Source organism: Lepidochelys olivacea, assembly GCF_965140295.1.
Source record: "Lepidochelys olivacea isolate rLepOli2 genome assembly, chromosome: 2".
NCBI classification, from domain to species: domain Eukaryota; kingdom Metazoa; phylum Chordata; order Testudines; family Cheloniidae; genus Lepidochelys; species Lepidochelys olivacea.
In genome coordinates, this window is record NC_140412.1 from 239,195,503 (window position 1) to 239,211,717 (window position 16,215).

Below are 16,215 nucleotides of genomic sequence, written 5' to 3' on the forward strand. Positions count from 1 at the left end.
CTGTGTTTATTTTAGCCAAATAAAATACACTTAAATGCTATTCTTGTGCTGGAGAGGTATATTTTATTCTGGATTGGAGGATATATAATTAAAACCATTTCAACAAACTACTGCGTGGTAGGAGTCTGCCTTTTCAAACCTTGGGTTCAAAGGCCCTTTGAAAAGGGAGAGGAGGGGAAGCCATGTAAATTGTGGGGAGGGATTACACGAATCCTGCCACACAAGCTGAAAAACGTGCCTGCTACATCTTTGAATGGCCCTTCCCTCTTTTGAGTTGACATGGTACAATCAGAACAAAACATGTAATGAACCTTGCAGTTCTTCAGCTGAAATGTATGCTCCCCCTTTGTCTGACAATCTTCCATGTCCAATGTAATAAGCAAACCAGCTGCATCGCCAGTCTGAAAGGTAGTCGCCCAGGTTTTGCCTGTGGGCAGATATTTACTGCTACATCTGGCTTTGCTTTGCAATATTGTTAACCTCCCTTTTCCCTTCTACATTTGTTTTCTTTTTATTAAATTTCCCGTCTGGATCTTCAACTCTGTATTTCTAATGTCAACAACTGCTTTTATCACAGATAATAACTTCCTTTTACAAAAGCCTGTACCATCCTACATGCATTTCAAATTACATTTTATGAACAAACATTGAAGTACAGTATTGGCAGTGCATAGGATCATGTATATTTATAGTAATCTAATTCTAAGGTACAGGAGCCAAGAACCAAGTTGGTTGCCATTTTCTTAATAATGCATTTACTTGACAATGTAGTTACTTATCACTGAAGCTTAACTAAGTTTGTATCGTGATACTGTGATGTTTATGAAGTAAATTATGTAGTATGCTTAAGCATCTTGTAAAAACAATTATAAAAATATGAGCCATTCTTTGAACGCTCCGGAGCTACTAAAATCTGAGATCACTAAAAAGGAGAAAAATCTGTCATTTGTCAGTGTCATGGTGCAAGACTCAGCCCTGCAGCGCCTCCACCTGGTCTCCCACAGAATTAGCTCTTCCAGACTCTGGAGCGCCCTCTGCAGGCCGGTGTCCTGCTTGCCGCTGGCCCCTGTGTCCCTCCCGGACTCCGGTGCCCCTTTTACCCAGGATGCTGCCCCTGGCAGTACCCCCACAGTCTCTGGGTCTCTCCTCCCTGGGGAACCCTCACCCCCTATCCCCACCTTGCCTCAGTTTTTGGCTACTGCCCATCACCATTGAGCCCCTGCACACTGGGGCGGACTGCAGCGTATAAGCCAATCATCCCAGGCAAGGGGGGTTTGGACCTGCTGCCTCGGCCTATCTTAGGACTGCCCCCTTACACTAGGCCTGCAGCCTGGGGGTTTTCCAGGCCGGAGCTCCCCAGCTCCCTTGGCTGTCTCCCAGCTCTGTTCCACCTCAGGTACTCTGGTACACTCCCCAGCAGCCAGGCCCATCTCCCTCCACAGCTAAAGAAAACTGTCTATTCCTGGCCCACTGCCCTCTTATAAGGGCCAGCTGAGCCCTGATTGGGGCATGGCCACAGCTGAGCCTACTTCCCCAGTCAGCCTGGGAACTGCTTGCTCCCAGCCACAGCCCTCTCCTGGGTTGTTTTAAGCCCTTTAAGGCTGGAGCGGGTGACAAGCCTGCTACAGTTTCCACCCTTCCGACCCCTAGGCACAGGAGGTGAAGACCGCCTTGTCACCCGATTCTCTCGCTTTCCTGCGGCGAGCCCTTCGAGAGGGCGTTCCCCGCCCACCCCTCACCCCTGTGCCTCCGGACATTTTTCTTGGGCCCCTGTTCCGCGAGCTCCCCCAGCCTCCCCGCTCCCACACTTTGAGCCGGCTGCATTCCCTGCAGCTGGTCTGGTTTCGAACCATGCCCAGAAACCATCTGTACACGCTCGTGCTCCATACATTGCATTTCCTCCCCATCGTGTCCCGCCCCGACACCAAATGGACTATCTTCTACCTAACGAGGGTGAGGAGCCCCGGTCCCACGGCCCGCTGGGGACATTAGTTGGTGGCTCCTTCATGGAGCTGTAAGCATGGGCTTGCACCTGGCGCGGTTCACCCCTACACCTGAGGCCTGCCCCTTTTGCGGCGTGAGGGAGAACCTGGCACATGCCTATCTCAAATGCGCCAGGTTGCAGCCCCTATTCCGGCTCCTCCAGAACCTCTTGTTGAGGTTCTGGCTGCACTTTTCCCCACACTTGTTCCTTTTTGCACACCCTATCCGTGGCCCCGCAAAGTCGCGAGACCTCCTCGTCAACCTCCTCCTGGCTCTGGCCAACGTCTCCATCTACAATACCAGGAGGAGGATGTTGGACGAGGGGGTGCTCTGCGACTGTGCGACCTATTTCTGTTCCTCCCTAGTTTCACGCATCTGGGCAGAGTTCCACTGGGCAGCGTCCGCTGGCTCCCTCGACAGCTTTGAGGAGCAGTGTGTGCTGTCCAGGGTTCTCTGCTTGGTGTCCCCATCCAGTATCCTCATTTTGAACCTTTGACCTTCACTCTGATCCCTGTTTTTCATTAGTTGTCCCCCGCAATCAGTTGGTCTCTGGTTCCAGTGGTCCCTCCCACTAGGGGCCTTTAGCAGTGGGTGGGCTTGTGCCCGCCCACTTCCCGGGTTTTTCCAATATGACCCCGCTACAGTCAGTAAACAGCTTGGAGAAAGGGGTGAGGAATGCTGGAGAGAGAGGAAAGATAGCAGAGTGGTTAATATGTAGGTCTGAGGAGTCAGATCAGAACTCTGTACCCTGCTCCACCACAGACTTTGGGCAAGTCACTTAGACTTCAGTAGATTTCAATGGGTGTTAGGCACCTAAATAACTTTGAGGCTCTGGGCCTTTATCCTCTTTGTGCTTCCATTTCCCCATCTGTAAAATGGGGATAATGCCTGTGTCACATTATTTAGTGTGTGCAAAAAGCCTTGAGATCCTCTTTTGGAAGGTACTGTGTAAGTGAGAGGTCTTCTTGTTTCTGATGTCTTGTAATATCCATTCCTATCGACTTAGGCAGTGTAGGAAACAAAGTTTTATCACACAGTTGTACAACATGTTAATGATCTTTAACTATAAAACTTCAGAGGCTCATTAAAACACAGTCAGCACATTTTCAAAGTGCTGCACGACCAGCAATGTTTAAATCTTTGCAACAAATAACTTATACCTTCTTCAGCAGCTCACATTGCCTTGAATACTCATCAAAACACACTTATCGGTGGCAGTTTTGTTTTTTGCAACCTCTCAGCACACCTGAGAATCATTGGACACTGTCACTTGAAAATGGCCTGAAATGTAGTGAGGTAGGTACAGACACCTAGAGATACAGAGTGGGCCAGGTTGTCGGTCACACCAGAGCTTTACACATCACAGCTCAACCAGGGGTGCAGAGGTGGATCACCGTGCAGATGCATCTGGTCACCTGGTGAAATTTATTGTGACCTCAGGACTGTCCAAGCAACCATTCCAGCAGCTGGGGATTACCAGAGGGTCCCTAGGCTTTGCGTCCACACCACAGCCTATCCTGGGGGTTAGGAGGAGGTCAGAGCCTGTAAAGAGTTGTCACTTTGGATGGGCTATCACCAGCAGGAGAGTGAATTTGTGTGGGGGGGTGGAGGGTGAGAAAACCTGGATTTGTGCTGGAAATGGGCCAACCTGATGATCACTTTAGATAAGCTATTACCAGCAGGACAGTGGGGTGGGAGGAGGTATTGTTTCATATTCTCTGTGTGTATATAATGTCTGCTGCAGTTTCCACGGTATGCATCCGATGAAGTGAGCTGTAGCTCACGAAAGCTCATGCTCAAATAAATTGGTTAGTCTCTAAGGTGCCACAAGTACTCCTTTTCTTTTTAGGAAGAGGTAGGAGCTGTTATGTTCTATCTTGCCCATCTGGGTAGGGCTAGACACAATCTATGTCTTATGAATATTTACAAATATGCTTTAACGGGACATATCCACCAACATCAGGCGCTTTAATTCGTTGCTACGCAACAGAACCGTGTCTTGAATTTTAAAGGCAATTCATGTTATACTAAGGTATACAGTATACAATGTAAGTACAGGCAAATAATGGAAAGTTAATTTAGCTTGGCTTGTGCACTTCTGTGTCTGTCAGCTGGTGGCGTATCAGTTGAGTGGAGTGAGTTCATGGATTCCCTCACCCAAGGGACGGACCAGCTGAGCCAAATTCAGCCCTACTGCTGGAGTTGTACGGGGCAGGAGGAAGGCTGAGAATATAGACCAGTCTTTCAAACTGTCAGGGAGAGGTATCAGTTTAGAGAGAGGTGCAGTAGCAACTAGAGAGTTTTAGAAAAGAACTAAAGAGTTCTAAAGAGTTTAGAGTTTTAACTGTTTGTCTTTCTGGGCCACATATGCTTGGCCCAAGGCCTTGTTCTTTAAAAAATTAGACTATTGTGAGACTTACTGCCTGGATGCGAAGTTTGAGTTTTGTCTTGTCATCACAATCAAACGAGAGCTCTGCGTGGGTAGGGCTGTGAAGGATGTGGTCAGACCCTTCTCTGTCTCATTTGATTGCCTCTGGCAAGGAATGGTGGGAATGCAGTCTTCTTGCTGCATCAAGGAGCATCCCAACCCATGCAACATATACCACTCCTGTTGGGAATACTTGAGTGTGTGAGCTAAACGGCTGATTTCCACAAGCATGTGGGATGAGTGAAGAGGATATAAAAGGGCCATGAACATGGCTGAACCAAATTCACTTTGAAACTTTCTTGTATACTTGTGGTAAATGCTGTGTGTATATTTGCTTTTTGGAGTTTTTTGGTTCACTGAGTAAAGCAAAAAAGATTCATTTTGGATTGATGCAAAATTAATTTTTTTTGGTTTTCTTGCTGGAAACAAAAAATTGTTTTGACTGGAGGCAATTTTAACTACTTTTTTAAAATTAAAAGCAAAGGAAAGTTGGAAATGCCAACCCAAGGGGGAGATGGTGCTCCCCTTATACTACCTCTAGCCCCTGGCTTCACTCAGCTCTTCGGGGGATTGGCTCAGCTCTAAATCAGAGACAATATGACAGTGTCTGTTTCTCAGTCTTATTAGTTTAATGTACATTTAAAAATAATTGAATTCTTTTTTGGTTTGAATTTATTTCAGTCAATTGGCTTCAGTATTGTAGCAAAATTAATAAACCGGACACATCTTAGATAACAATGGCAAAATGCAGACATGCCCTTTGGTTTTTTTAGAAAAGCCTACTCCTGTGCATGTGGACTGTTGCCCGCTTACTAACATTCAGTGGGGGTGTTTTAGTTGCTAGCTCCCAGTAGTAAAAGAGGGAAGGGTCGATGGGGAATCAGGACTCTGAGACTGACAGTCCCTAGGAGCAATGGGGAGAGGCCAATGCTTTAAGTCAGCCTGAATGATGGGGTGGGCAGCTAATCAGGGAGTCAGCAGGCCAGGGAGGTCCCGTCCTCTGTGTGAGCTGGATTTGCCTGGGTCAGACAGAGTGGGGCCGAGCTAAGGAGAAAGCAGGGGCCTGAGCTGAGCTGGGGAGCAGAGCTGTGCCAGATCCAGAGAGAGCAGACCCTGTCCTGGGAGCAGAGCTGCAGCCCCAAAGCCAGAGGCACAGCCCAGAGAGAGCAGACTTGCCCTGGGAGCAGAGCTGTAGGAACCAGAGCCAGAGGGGCCAGAAAAGCAGCCCACGAAGCAGGTCAGTGCTGGGAACAGAGTCACAGAAGCAGCCTGCAGAGCAGACCTGTCCTGGGAGCAGAGCTGTAGCAACTAGAGGCAGAGGGGCCAAAGAAGCAGCCCAGGGAGCTGGAGGCAGAGCAGCAGCCATGCTGAGACAGAGTGGTGGAGCTGGGGCTGGAGCTGTCTGGAGCTGGGTGCGGTGGGCCCTGGGGGGAGAGAGGGGGAACCTTGGGCAGCACAGGGATGCCTCAGCCAGGAGGCTCTGCAGGCCAGACTTGTGGGGGGATTGGTAACCCTGACAGGGCGGGGGCAACACTGGGAAGAAGGGCCCTGCCACCTAGAGCCTGAGGGTGTGTGGCCACCACCAGAGCGAGTGTCCAACCCACAACATCCCTGCAGCACAGCCAGGGCCGGAGAAGAAGGCCTGGGACTTACAAGGAACAGACTGTGAACTGCCCTGACATTCCAGAGACACTGTTTGTGATGTTCCCTGCCACAGAGTGGGCTGATGTGTTTCCTTTAACCTTTCCCATTTTCCCTTATTCTTTTTAAAATTAATTGTTGATTAAATAACTTGCATTTGCTTCAAATTGTATGTAACGATCAGTGGGTCAGAGAAGTGCCCAGGGCAGAGAGATTACCCCAGAGTGGGGACACCCTAGCCCCTGTCCTAGGTGACCACAGCAGGATTGGGGGTCGAGCCCCCAGGAATCCTGGGCCCAGCCTTGTTGGGGTTACGAGGGCTCTGCCGGACAGGAGAGTGGAAGGGGGGGAGCCCTCAAGGACAGGGAGGTCACTGGGTAAAGGAAGTGGGAGGGAGGACTCAGATCCTTTCGCTAGCCCACTTCACTGGCGTAGTGCAGAAGCCACAATAGCGGGACTATTCCCCAGCTTACTCATGCTTGCTAGCTAAGTTTCAGATGTATAGTGGCCTATCCCAGAGCAAAGGTAAGCCACATTGCTCCTATGGGGTAGGGAGCTACTTACTGGATAATAGACCCTGAGAACAAACCACAGAAATTTGCTTCTTTTCTGCAAATATTTTTCATATTAGGCGTGAGATAAATTCTTGTTAGTGCAGCCTGCTGGCTCTGCGGAGCAGCTGCACTCCAGGAAAGATTTATTCCCAGGGATTTTTACCCATGCCTTTCTCCTGGGTTCTGCCAGGGAAGAGAAGCATGGGAGCCTTGCTGGAGGAGCTGATTGGGAGATGCGCCTCTCAACACATAGGCCATCCTTGTGTTCTAGCCAGTGCCATCTCCTGGTGTAGCAGATGGTTGTGAGGAGATTGTGCTGCTGTAATTCCCCTTAGCCCCCAGTTGGGCTTGTCGCCAGTGGTGATCTGCAGGCAGACTTTCACCAGTGTAAATTGAAGTAGTTCACCTCCATCCTTTGAAGCCTGTTTCTATCATTTTATGGCTTTTTGGGTTTCTCTGTGTTGTGTAAACTAAATGTATTTTATGACTGATGGCCTATTTATTCAATGGTTAATGCTAACTGAGTCTCTCTTTCTCTCTCTCACACACACACACACACACACACACACACACACAAAATTTATGAAGAAGTTTCCCCTCATTAGATTTGGATTTTGTGGTGCCTGAGATGCTTCTGGGCCGCAAAATACAAACATTTTCAAATCCCCATGATAACTTTAAGGCAGCGGGAACACAGGAGGAGAAATCTAGGAGAAAACATCACTTTGGCCAAGAAACACAGTTTAAAGGGCGGCTATACTGAATATAACAAAACTTTCACATGCACTACTAGGTTGGCTTGAGAAGGGTAGGAAACCAAACCTTGGTTCTTTTAAAAACATGTCTTTGCTTACTTAGAAAAAAATCAATGTCTTATTGGCAGACATTTCCTCTCCCCATCCCCCTGCCCACTTATGATATTACAAAGGATCTTGTTGATTCTGCAGCAGCGATTTAGGGCATAGTAGAATCTGTTTCCCATTGCTTTTGTAGCTGCTCATTGTCAATTCCTCTTCAATACTCACACTTACAGTTTTGAAGATTTTCTGCCACTTTTTAACAGTGAGAGTAATTAGCTATGCGAACAATTTATCAAGGGTCATGGGGGTTTCTCCATTGATAGCAATTTTTAAATCAAGACTGGATGTTTTTCTAAAAGATCTGCTGTAGGAATAGTTTTGGAGAAATTCTATGGTCTGTGTTACACAAGGCAGACTAGATGATCAAAATTGGTTCCTTCTGGCCTCGGAATCTATGAATTACAGACCACCCTTGCCATGCAAAATCTTCAAAATAGCAAAACCAAATGTTACACCTAGTGATGGGAAAACTCAAAAAGGTTTGGCGTTTGGCTCATATGAGCAGCCAAGAGTACTGGGTTCTAAATCTGGAATGTTCAAGGCTGTGGAGCCAGCCGGGTCCCGTCTCTTCTCATAATTCTCTCCCCCAACAGGCTCTGAGACTGACTATCGCCTAAAAGTTATCTCTCTAGCTAAGTGTTTGTATTGTGCCCAGCATCACAATATATAGGCACTTACAACTGCCACCATCCCAACCTGGTGGTGTCTTCCTAGGGAGAGCAGGACTCAGGGCCAGCTACTACCTAGCCAGCACTCCCCTCTAGCTCAGATAATCTTTGGTGGAAGATGGGAAATAAGTGCCCCTCCACTCCTCAGCACACTGCAGCAGTGTTATTCCTAGCACGGCTTCTTGGCTGATTATGGGACCTTGGGCAAGTCACTCAGTCTCCATGGTCTGCAAAAGGGGGTTAACAGCATCTCACAGGAGTGTGAGACTTACATATTGTGTACAAACACTGTGGGTACCTCAGCTGGGAGGTGCTGTTGAAGTGCATAGTATTATGATGTTTGAAGCTACACATTCATATTACAGTCATTGATGTAACTCTGAATTAGAGACTACTTTCAAGGACCATTTGGGCGCTTATTAAAATCCAGTTCTGCAGAGCTGGGAGGGTGGAAACCAAGTCTGCCTGCTTATTGCCAGGTTTGACTGCTATTCCCAGCCTGTAGTGCTGCTAGGAGAAGTAGCTATCATTCTTCACAGTAGGGGTGAATAATTAAAAAGCTGGTGGTGAGTTGGAGCAATAGAAAGTGCTGAATTTGGGATTTGTGTACTACTTCCTGAGTGGACTGAAGAATAAGGGTGTGGGTTAAACTTGCCTTCCTGCTTTAATGAAAAATCATGAGGGAGGCCAAAATATGAAGAGCTATGTAAATAAAAGGCAAATAGATAAGATTGGGTTTCCTATGATCTCTCCAGAGCCACATTGTCTCAACATCATCATTTAATTACAGATGCAAAACTGAATGAGCTGCCAAAGTAAACTGTTCTGAAACTGAAAAAAAAAAAAAATTCTGGGCATATAACAACTTTCTGATAAGGGTTTGCATTTATCTGTGAGAAGAAATGTGAAGCTATTTACTGCCAGCACTTGTATCTTTTGTAAACCACATGCACTACATTTTGGACTTGCTTACTGAGCTCTAGGGCTCCTTTCAGTACGTTGGTTTTTTTTGTTTTTTTTTGGACAGGAGATTTTTATTAGCAGTAATAAAGTTGTTATATTTCATATCACTTGGAAAGTTAACCAAAGGGTCCAAACTAGCTTTGTTACAGTTTGGAAATATTACTGTAAGCAAGCAACTTAACTTTTGTCCAAATGAAACTGCATTCATGATCTTATAGGAAAGTTTTGTTTTTGTTTTAAACTCAAGAGAAGTCATACAAATTGGGGTGGGGAGTGTGAGGTTTTTTTTCTGATTAGTTCAATAACCCAGGTTTATAGATTCTTCGGGAGATTATTTTTTTCTCCGTACAGTGATTATTTAAGCAACAGTTTCTATTCCTTCCAAATATATATGAACCAATAAGTTTCTCTGACATATTTATTGGCACCTGGGAACAGCTTATTGCAAATATATTGGAGAGGAAAGGAATAAAGTTACATCTATTATAAAACTAGGATATTTTTATTTTGTAATTTAAATCTTTTATACAGCTTCAGAGACTGGTGTATAAAGGAGTTGGTTGTGATCATTTCATTGTTTATCTTCACTTTGTTGTTAGTGAATTCTTTCTGATACCGTGTTTTGTGAGTGGTTGAAAAAAAGTCATTAGTATTAGTCAGACATTAACCTTGTGACCTCATTGTTTGTATACCTACTGTAATTCTGTTCTGCTTGTATTTCTGAGGTTAGTAAAAGCAAACTTGTATGCACAGTCGCTGGATGTCAGTGGGTAAACTGAAATGTTTGTCAAGATTACTGATACCACATCCCTTTAAAACCAGTGCTTCAAAGGAAAAGCAACTGCTCAGATTAACTGAGATGGTACCTTTCTAAAGTGTGTGTGTGTGCGTGCGCATATGTGTATGGATAGAGTCAGTCATGCGTAAATATGGTTGTGGATGTGTGCATTATTGTAGGGTCCAGGGCCCTCTATCAGGATCAGAGCCCAATTGTGCTGCTAGAATATTTTTGTGTAAACAAGGAAGCTTATACAAGAGAAATATATTCACAAGCAGGGCCGGCTTTACAGTTTTGGCCGCCCCAACCAGTGGAAAAAACTGCCGCCGCAGACGGCAATCGGAAGACGCTGCCGCTGAATTGCCGCTGCGGCCGGAGGAACTGACGCCCCTTTCGAACTGACGCCCCACGCACCTGCTTGGAACGCTGGTGCCTGGAGCCGGCCCTGCTCACAAGAATACTATAATAAAATATAGTGATGTAAATCTGTAAACATGAGATAGTAACAAAGGTATACTTACCTTAAATATCAATATTTCCATAATCTAAATATATATGATTAAGGAAATATAGTTATTTTAAAGATACCATAGCACAAAGGGATACTGAGCTTGACTGGGGACTCTGGCCATAGGGTGATCAGATAGCAAGTGTGAAAAATCGGAACACTTTTTTTTTTTGAGGGGGGAGGTGTATAGTTGTGTCTATAAGAGAAAGCCCCTAGTATTAGGATGGTCCCAATAATATTGGGATGTCTGGTCACCCTATCTGACTAATATATTTGCTACTAACAATAATGTTCTTATATTTTCACAAACTGCCGTGAATCAGATAATTGATCTGAAGATCAGTGTGCAACACCATGTCTGAGCAGTTTCGGACACTTTCTAAAAACTTGCCAGAGAAATGTTTCCTCCTTTTTCCCCCAAATGTGGAATTTTCTCTAATTTAATTTGGCTTGAAAACAAAGCAAACAGCTCCCAATCCAGAGCCACTGGATTTAAAGGAATGATTTCCCTGTCGGTGATGGAGGCACATGCTCTCTGGAGTTCTTTTAACCCTGCAGCTCAGCAAAATACTTATAAAGAGCAATGTTTTCCCCTTTGGAATAAAGAAGAAAGCAGCAAATGCCAGCTGTTTTCTGGAAAAGTCCTAGATGAGAATATTTCCAGATATCCCTAAAGAAATCTTCAAACCCCCTCCCATACTGTTCAGATTGCCCACATTGAATACAGTGTGATACCATCAGTACATCATTGTTCGGGGTGGGGGGGGGGGAGGGAGGATAAACATTTCCAGCCAAGTGCATTTTAATCTGCTTGTTTTTCTAATGGTGCAGCCTGCTTCCTTGGTTATGTTTATAAAAAGCATTTTTTGTTTACATGAGAAAACAACTTAATGAATTCCCTCGTTTTTCCTTATCTCTCCCATTCTGCAAGAACACACACTCCTTGGTAAAAGCGCCCTGTTAAACTGTTGGCAGGACTTCACTGACAATGTCATGTGTCTTAGATGAGCAATTACATACCGTGAATGGTAAATAGTTAAGTGAACAGTTAGCATATTACTCATAGGATGGCAGTTAGGGCTTGATCCAGCACCCACTGAAGTCAATGGGAATCTTTTCATTAACTTCTGTGAGCCCTAGATCAGGCTCTGCTTGAGTTATGACTTGCGAATTCGTTTGTTCTTGAAGAGGAAAAAGAACTAAACTTGTCAGATTATTAACTTTAACTATTAAATGCAAGAAATGGTCTCTCCAAGTGGTCTGTCTAAGCCGACAATATATTTTTGTTTATATTTCCATGTTGGGATTTCTAGCTTAGTCTTTTAAATCCATACTTAGATGATTGCCATAGATAGAAAATCAGCTTGGAGGATCACAAATAAAGATGCTGGAAGTGTAAAGCAAACAGAACATTTGGGAACAAAAGGAATCAGTAGAGGGGGAAACACTTCTAATTCCAAACAATATATAATGGCTCAGTAGTTTGTCAGGGAAAGGGTGAGATTTTGAGAGGAAGAATAGGCCAAGGGATAGAACTGTTAGCCTAGATGGTGGAAGGCCTGACTTCAGCTCCTGCTCTACTACAGATATTCTAGGTCGTCTTAGGCAAGTCACTTAGGCCCAGATTGTTCCATCTCCAATATACTGTTGTGTGAAATGCCCCTGCTTATTTTATCCTTGCCTACGGAGGCGTACAGGGTGGAATAATGAGGCAGGCCTGAAGGCCCAGTCAGGCTCTCAGAGGGAATATCGGGAACTAGACAAAAGCAGCTCTGTGGTCATCAGAATGGGCAATGTATGTGGGCCTGGTTCATGGTTGTCCTGTGACTCATTTTGGCTAATATATCTTCCCAGCCCCACACTGTGCCTCCCAGAATGCTCATGTCACAAAATACTTTCTGAAGCCCTTGCACCAGTCCTGCCGCAGGGGGAGTCTGAGGGTATGTGGCCAGAGCAGTCCTGCATTCTGGCTGCCTCAAGGCCTATGGGCAGCTGAGTGCAAGACAAGGCAGCCCTCAGGACTGCCCTGACCTGCCCCCACTTCCCCCAGCTGAACCTGCCCTTGCAGGATGAATCCTGCCCTTTGAAGAGGTAATGCTCCAGTGATCACATGTGTGTTGTACGTCAAGCTATGAAGCTTTTCTGGTATGTGAAACTATTTTGTTGTTGTACAGGACCGCTCTAATCTTCAGGAGTCAAACCTTGAGGAGGGGAAGAGACTTGGTCGGGCAGGGGTGGGGACGTTGTTGCTCCACCACAGGGTGACCAGATGTCCTCATTTTATAGGGACAGTCCCAATTTTTGGGTCTTTTTCTTATATAGGCTCCTATTACCACCCACCCCCATCCTGATTTTTCACATTTGCTGTCTGGTCACCCTACTCCACCAGCTTATATGTGGCTACTGTTTGTAACTAGCCTAAAACTAGTGCCCAGCTGCATCACCCTGACAACTTAGTTATGGTGTATTCTGGAATTTGTGCCTTTTTGAGACAAACATGATTCCATTGTATGAATATTACCTGTTATGCTGTTACTCAAGGAAACAGCTCACTAACCTCTAAATGTATTGCAGCCTACTAGTCCTAAAACATGTTCCTTTTCTTTTTCTTGTAGTCCCCTTGTTTCAGATGCAAAATTATATAAGATTTTGGATATCTGACTTTTAAAAAAAAATCCTCAAGTCCTAGAAACTCATTTTATATTGAAACAGAAGCTGACATGAGCAAAAGGAAATTAACATGGAGCTTAGAAAATATGCTGGCTTTGGCTCTAAACTTTACTGTCAGTTGTTTTGGAGCAAAGGTTATTTTTGTGTGCCAGTTCCAAGTTACAGAAAAGGAGCTAATGTATGTTACTTTTGCAAAGTATTTAAAAGGTATTATTAAATATACCATATAGCAGTTTCAAATGAATAAAATATAACCCTTCTGCAGAATCTCCAGGATATGTCTCAAGAGAGTATTTTCAAATGCCAGACAGTCATGATACTAAATGAAATCTTCTTTTCTTTTAAAGCAAATTTACATTTCATTCTTTTGGCTCCACCAATATATACTGGAGGCAAAACTGGCTGTGTGCCTTCAGTTTTTCCAGACCATAGAGAAATTCAGAAACAAGGGAACAAAATAAAAAGGGGACACTAAGAAAGGAAGAGGGGAATAATGATGAAAAACATGAGTTGGGGAGGGAAGCAGTGAGGAAGGAAAAGAAATGAGGGAGAACAGGAGAGAGGAGAAGCGGTGGTCCTCCATATTTTTGATAGGGATGTTTTAGTGCAGCAGAACATCGTAATTGAGGAGGGGGACAAGGCAGCCACTGGTGAGGATTTGGTAGTATAAGTGTGAGGCCTCATGGCCTTAAAAACTGTCATGCTGCTTCTTAGGTGTTAGTTTCTTTCTCTCTGTGTGTCACAGGAAATGGGGTAGATTCAAAGACTCAATTAGGTTAATTCTAAAATTTCTTGCCGTACTGCTGTTGCTGCTTTTTGTTTCCACTGGTCAAATTCAATTCTATAGTATATACTGTTAGTTCCCTTTCTGTGTTAAAAGGCAAGGAATGGGGGGATATCTCCTGGCAGGTTTCTTCTCTAATGTAGGTCTAGATCCATGGTACAATCTGCAGCTGGGACTCTGCATCTCCTCTGTAAGACTTCCCTCCCCATTACAGAGATGGGGTTCTTATTCCGTTCCAGAAAGGCCACAAGGCTTGCTCTTAGGCTTTGCAAGGTATTTGAAAAGGAGCTATAAGGGTAGTGAGAAATCAGTGGAATTATGTGCAGGTTTTCACTCTGAAAGCTATCCTGTGAGACCTATCTATACTGGGTGGTGGTGGGAAGGGTTGCCATCGGTGTAGCTGCAGCCATAAAGCTGTCCTGGTGAAAACCCCTGGTGTAGACCTGCTGCATCAGTGTAAACCACAGCACCACAGCAACTTATCTTGGCCTCTGTCTAACAGCTCTAAAAAATGGAGCCTTTTACTTGCTGATTAGTTTCCAACTTTCTGTTTTTATGAGTCTTGTGATATTTACTGTTTTTTCTTAAAGCCCCAGCTCCTGGAGTCATGTGATTGTGTCAAAATTTCAGCTTTCATTTTTTTAAAAAAGTAAGCTTTATAGCCCTCAGGACTTCACAGAAAAACTTGATTACATGAACCCTAACAGCTCAAAACCCAGAAGGCAAATAAAAAGCACTCTAAAATTTATTAAGTCTCATGTTGTTTTTTAAAAAACCCTCAAGATTTTTAAGGCAACCATGATTTTATGGACAGTTGGGATTAAAGAGTGTAATTACAGGTACAAAAGATGTAATCTCCTTAGGATCAGATCTTCTCTTGGGTGCAGCTGTGCAGCTCCCATAGGTTTGAAGCTCTGAATACTTTTGGGATGAGTGGTAATACTCCCATGCAAGGGTTAAGCACAGTCCTGGACTTCGTGCTGTCTCTGGATTCCTTGTTCTTGAAGCTGCAGCCTCAGTGATATGGAGAAATGCTGTACATTTGCACCAGGCAGGGAGCTCTCATTTTAGTCAATGGGAGCTTAGTGCAAAGTTCCAGGGTACAATATATATAACCCGACTTGGAACTCTTGTCTCTGATCAGCATGATTGCAGCGTGGATACATTAAATATAATTGGTTGCCTTATTCCATTGCTGCATTGTGATGAGATAGTTCACCTATCTCTGTGGTGCAAGAAGCGCTGCCTTGCACCCCCAAAATTCTCCTTTAAACTTCCTATTTTCTTCTCTTCTTTTTCCTCCCTCCCTCTTTCCACCAGCTGCTTCCTGGCTTTATCAAATATCACTGGAAAATTTTCAATGAGCAGCACCCGATCCGTTCCAATATTTTGTGGTCTGAACTTTTAGAGCTCTTTGGAAAGATGACAGCTTTGGTCTGATGCTGTCATTCCTGCATTTCACAGCTATAAATGCGTGAAGTTAATTGCTAAAGAACACCTGCTCAGGCTAGGCAAACAAAGAACAGTATGATACTCAATTGGTGCTATACCTTGTTAAAGATGGAGCTCTCTTTTTCCAATTGTTTCTAGTCTCTTCAGCTACTGGAGTTAGCAGTGGGACATAGTAAACTACTAGCAGGAACATGTCAACACATGGAAGCATTTATACCCATTCTTAAAAATAACCCCTTAATTCATAAAGTAGTACCATATTTTCCTGTGACAGTGTATTTATTCAGGACAGTTTACAGTTAAAATGCTGCTGGAGGTTGAACAGGAAAATTAAATTGAAGATAAGTCTAACTTAATTACAGATGCAAAAATTCCTGTTTTTTAAATATAAACGCATTATTCTACTTCCATTTTTTTGGTGTAAGACTAGTGTATACTGTGACTCACACACTTTACTGTACAGATTGGTCATTGTCCCTTAGTGTACTGAAATTGAGGGAGTTATTTTCCCCAGTTCGTCTCCGGTTTTTATCGCGACAGGTCTGTGATGCTGCACAGGATTTTTGGCTGTTTCCTTTGTGGCTGCCCTTTGGAACTATGTAATTAACTTATTCTTTGAAACTTTTTTTATTAAGGTAACGTGGCAATAAAATGTTACAATACTACATCATACTTTACTTATTACTTATTCAGGATCAGGTTAACATTCAAAGAACCTGGCTAAAGACCCTGGCTTGATGGCTGGGGAGTCCTCCTCCTCTGAGTATGATAGAAAGAGTGATCACATTTCTAAATACCTATTTTTGGCCCTTCTCTTGTGTACATACTTGGTGTGAAAGTTTTTCCATTATAAGGATGGTCCGTATTTTACTATACCAAGATTCCATAGGAAGAGAAGTCACATTTTTTCAGTAATGTGCAATACA

At 44.3% G+C, this 16,215-nt stretch overlaps 1 long non-coding RNA gene across 7 annotated transcripts in view; it reads left to right on the top strand.

The window, feature by feature from the left end:
* Positions 1–16,215, top strand: part of LOC311516134 — an 84,223-nt gene that overhangs the window by 43,913 nt on the left and 24,095 nt on the right. For 3 of the 7 annotated variants that reach the window (XR_014710339.1, XR_014710340.1, XR_014710341.1), the window contains exon 1: positions 5,445–5,648. The exons of 2 other annotated variants lie outside the window; for them this stretch is intronic. This is a non-coding gene — a long non-coding RNA (uncharacterized lncRNA). Of the gene's footprint in view, positions 1–5,444; positions 5,649–12,363; positions 12,529–16,215 lie in introns of those variants that run through there. 2 more of the 7 variants (XR_014710342.1, XR_014710343.1) reach the window with 2 other exon arrangements.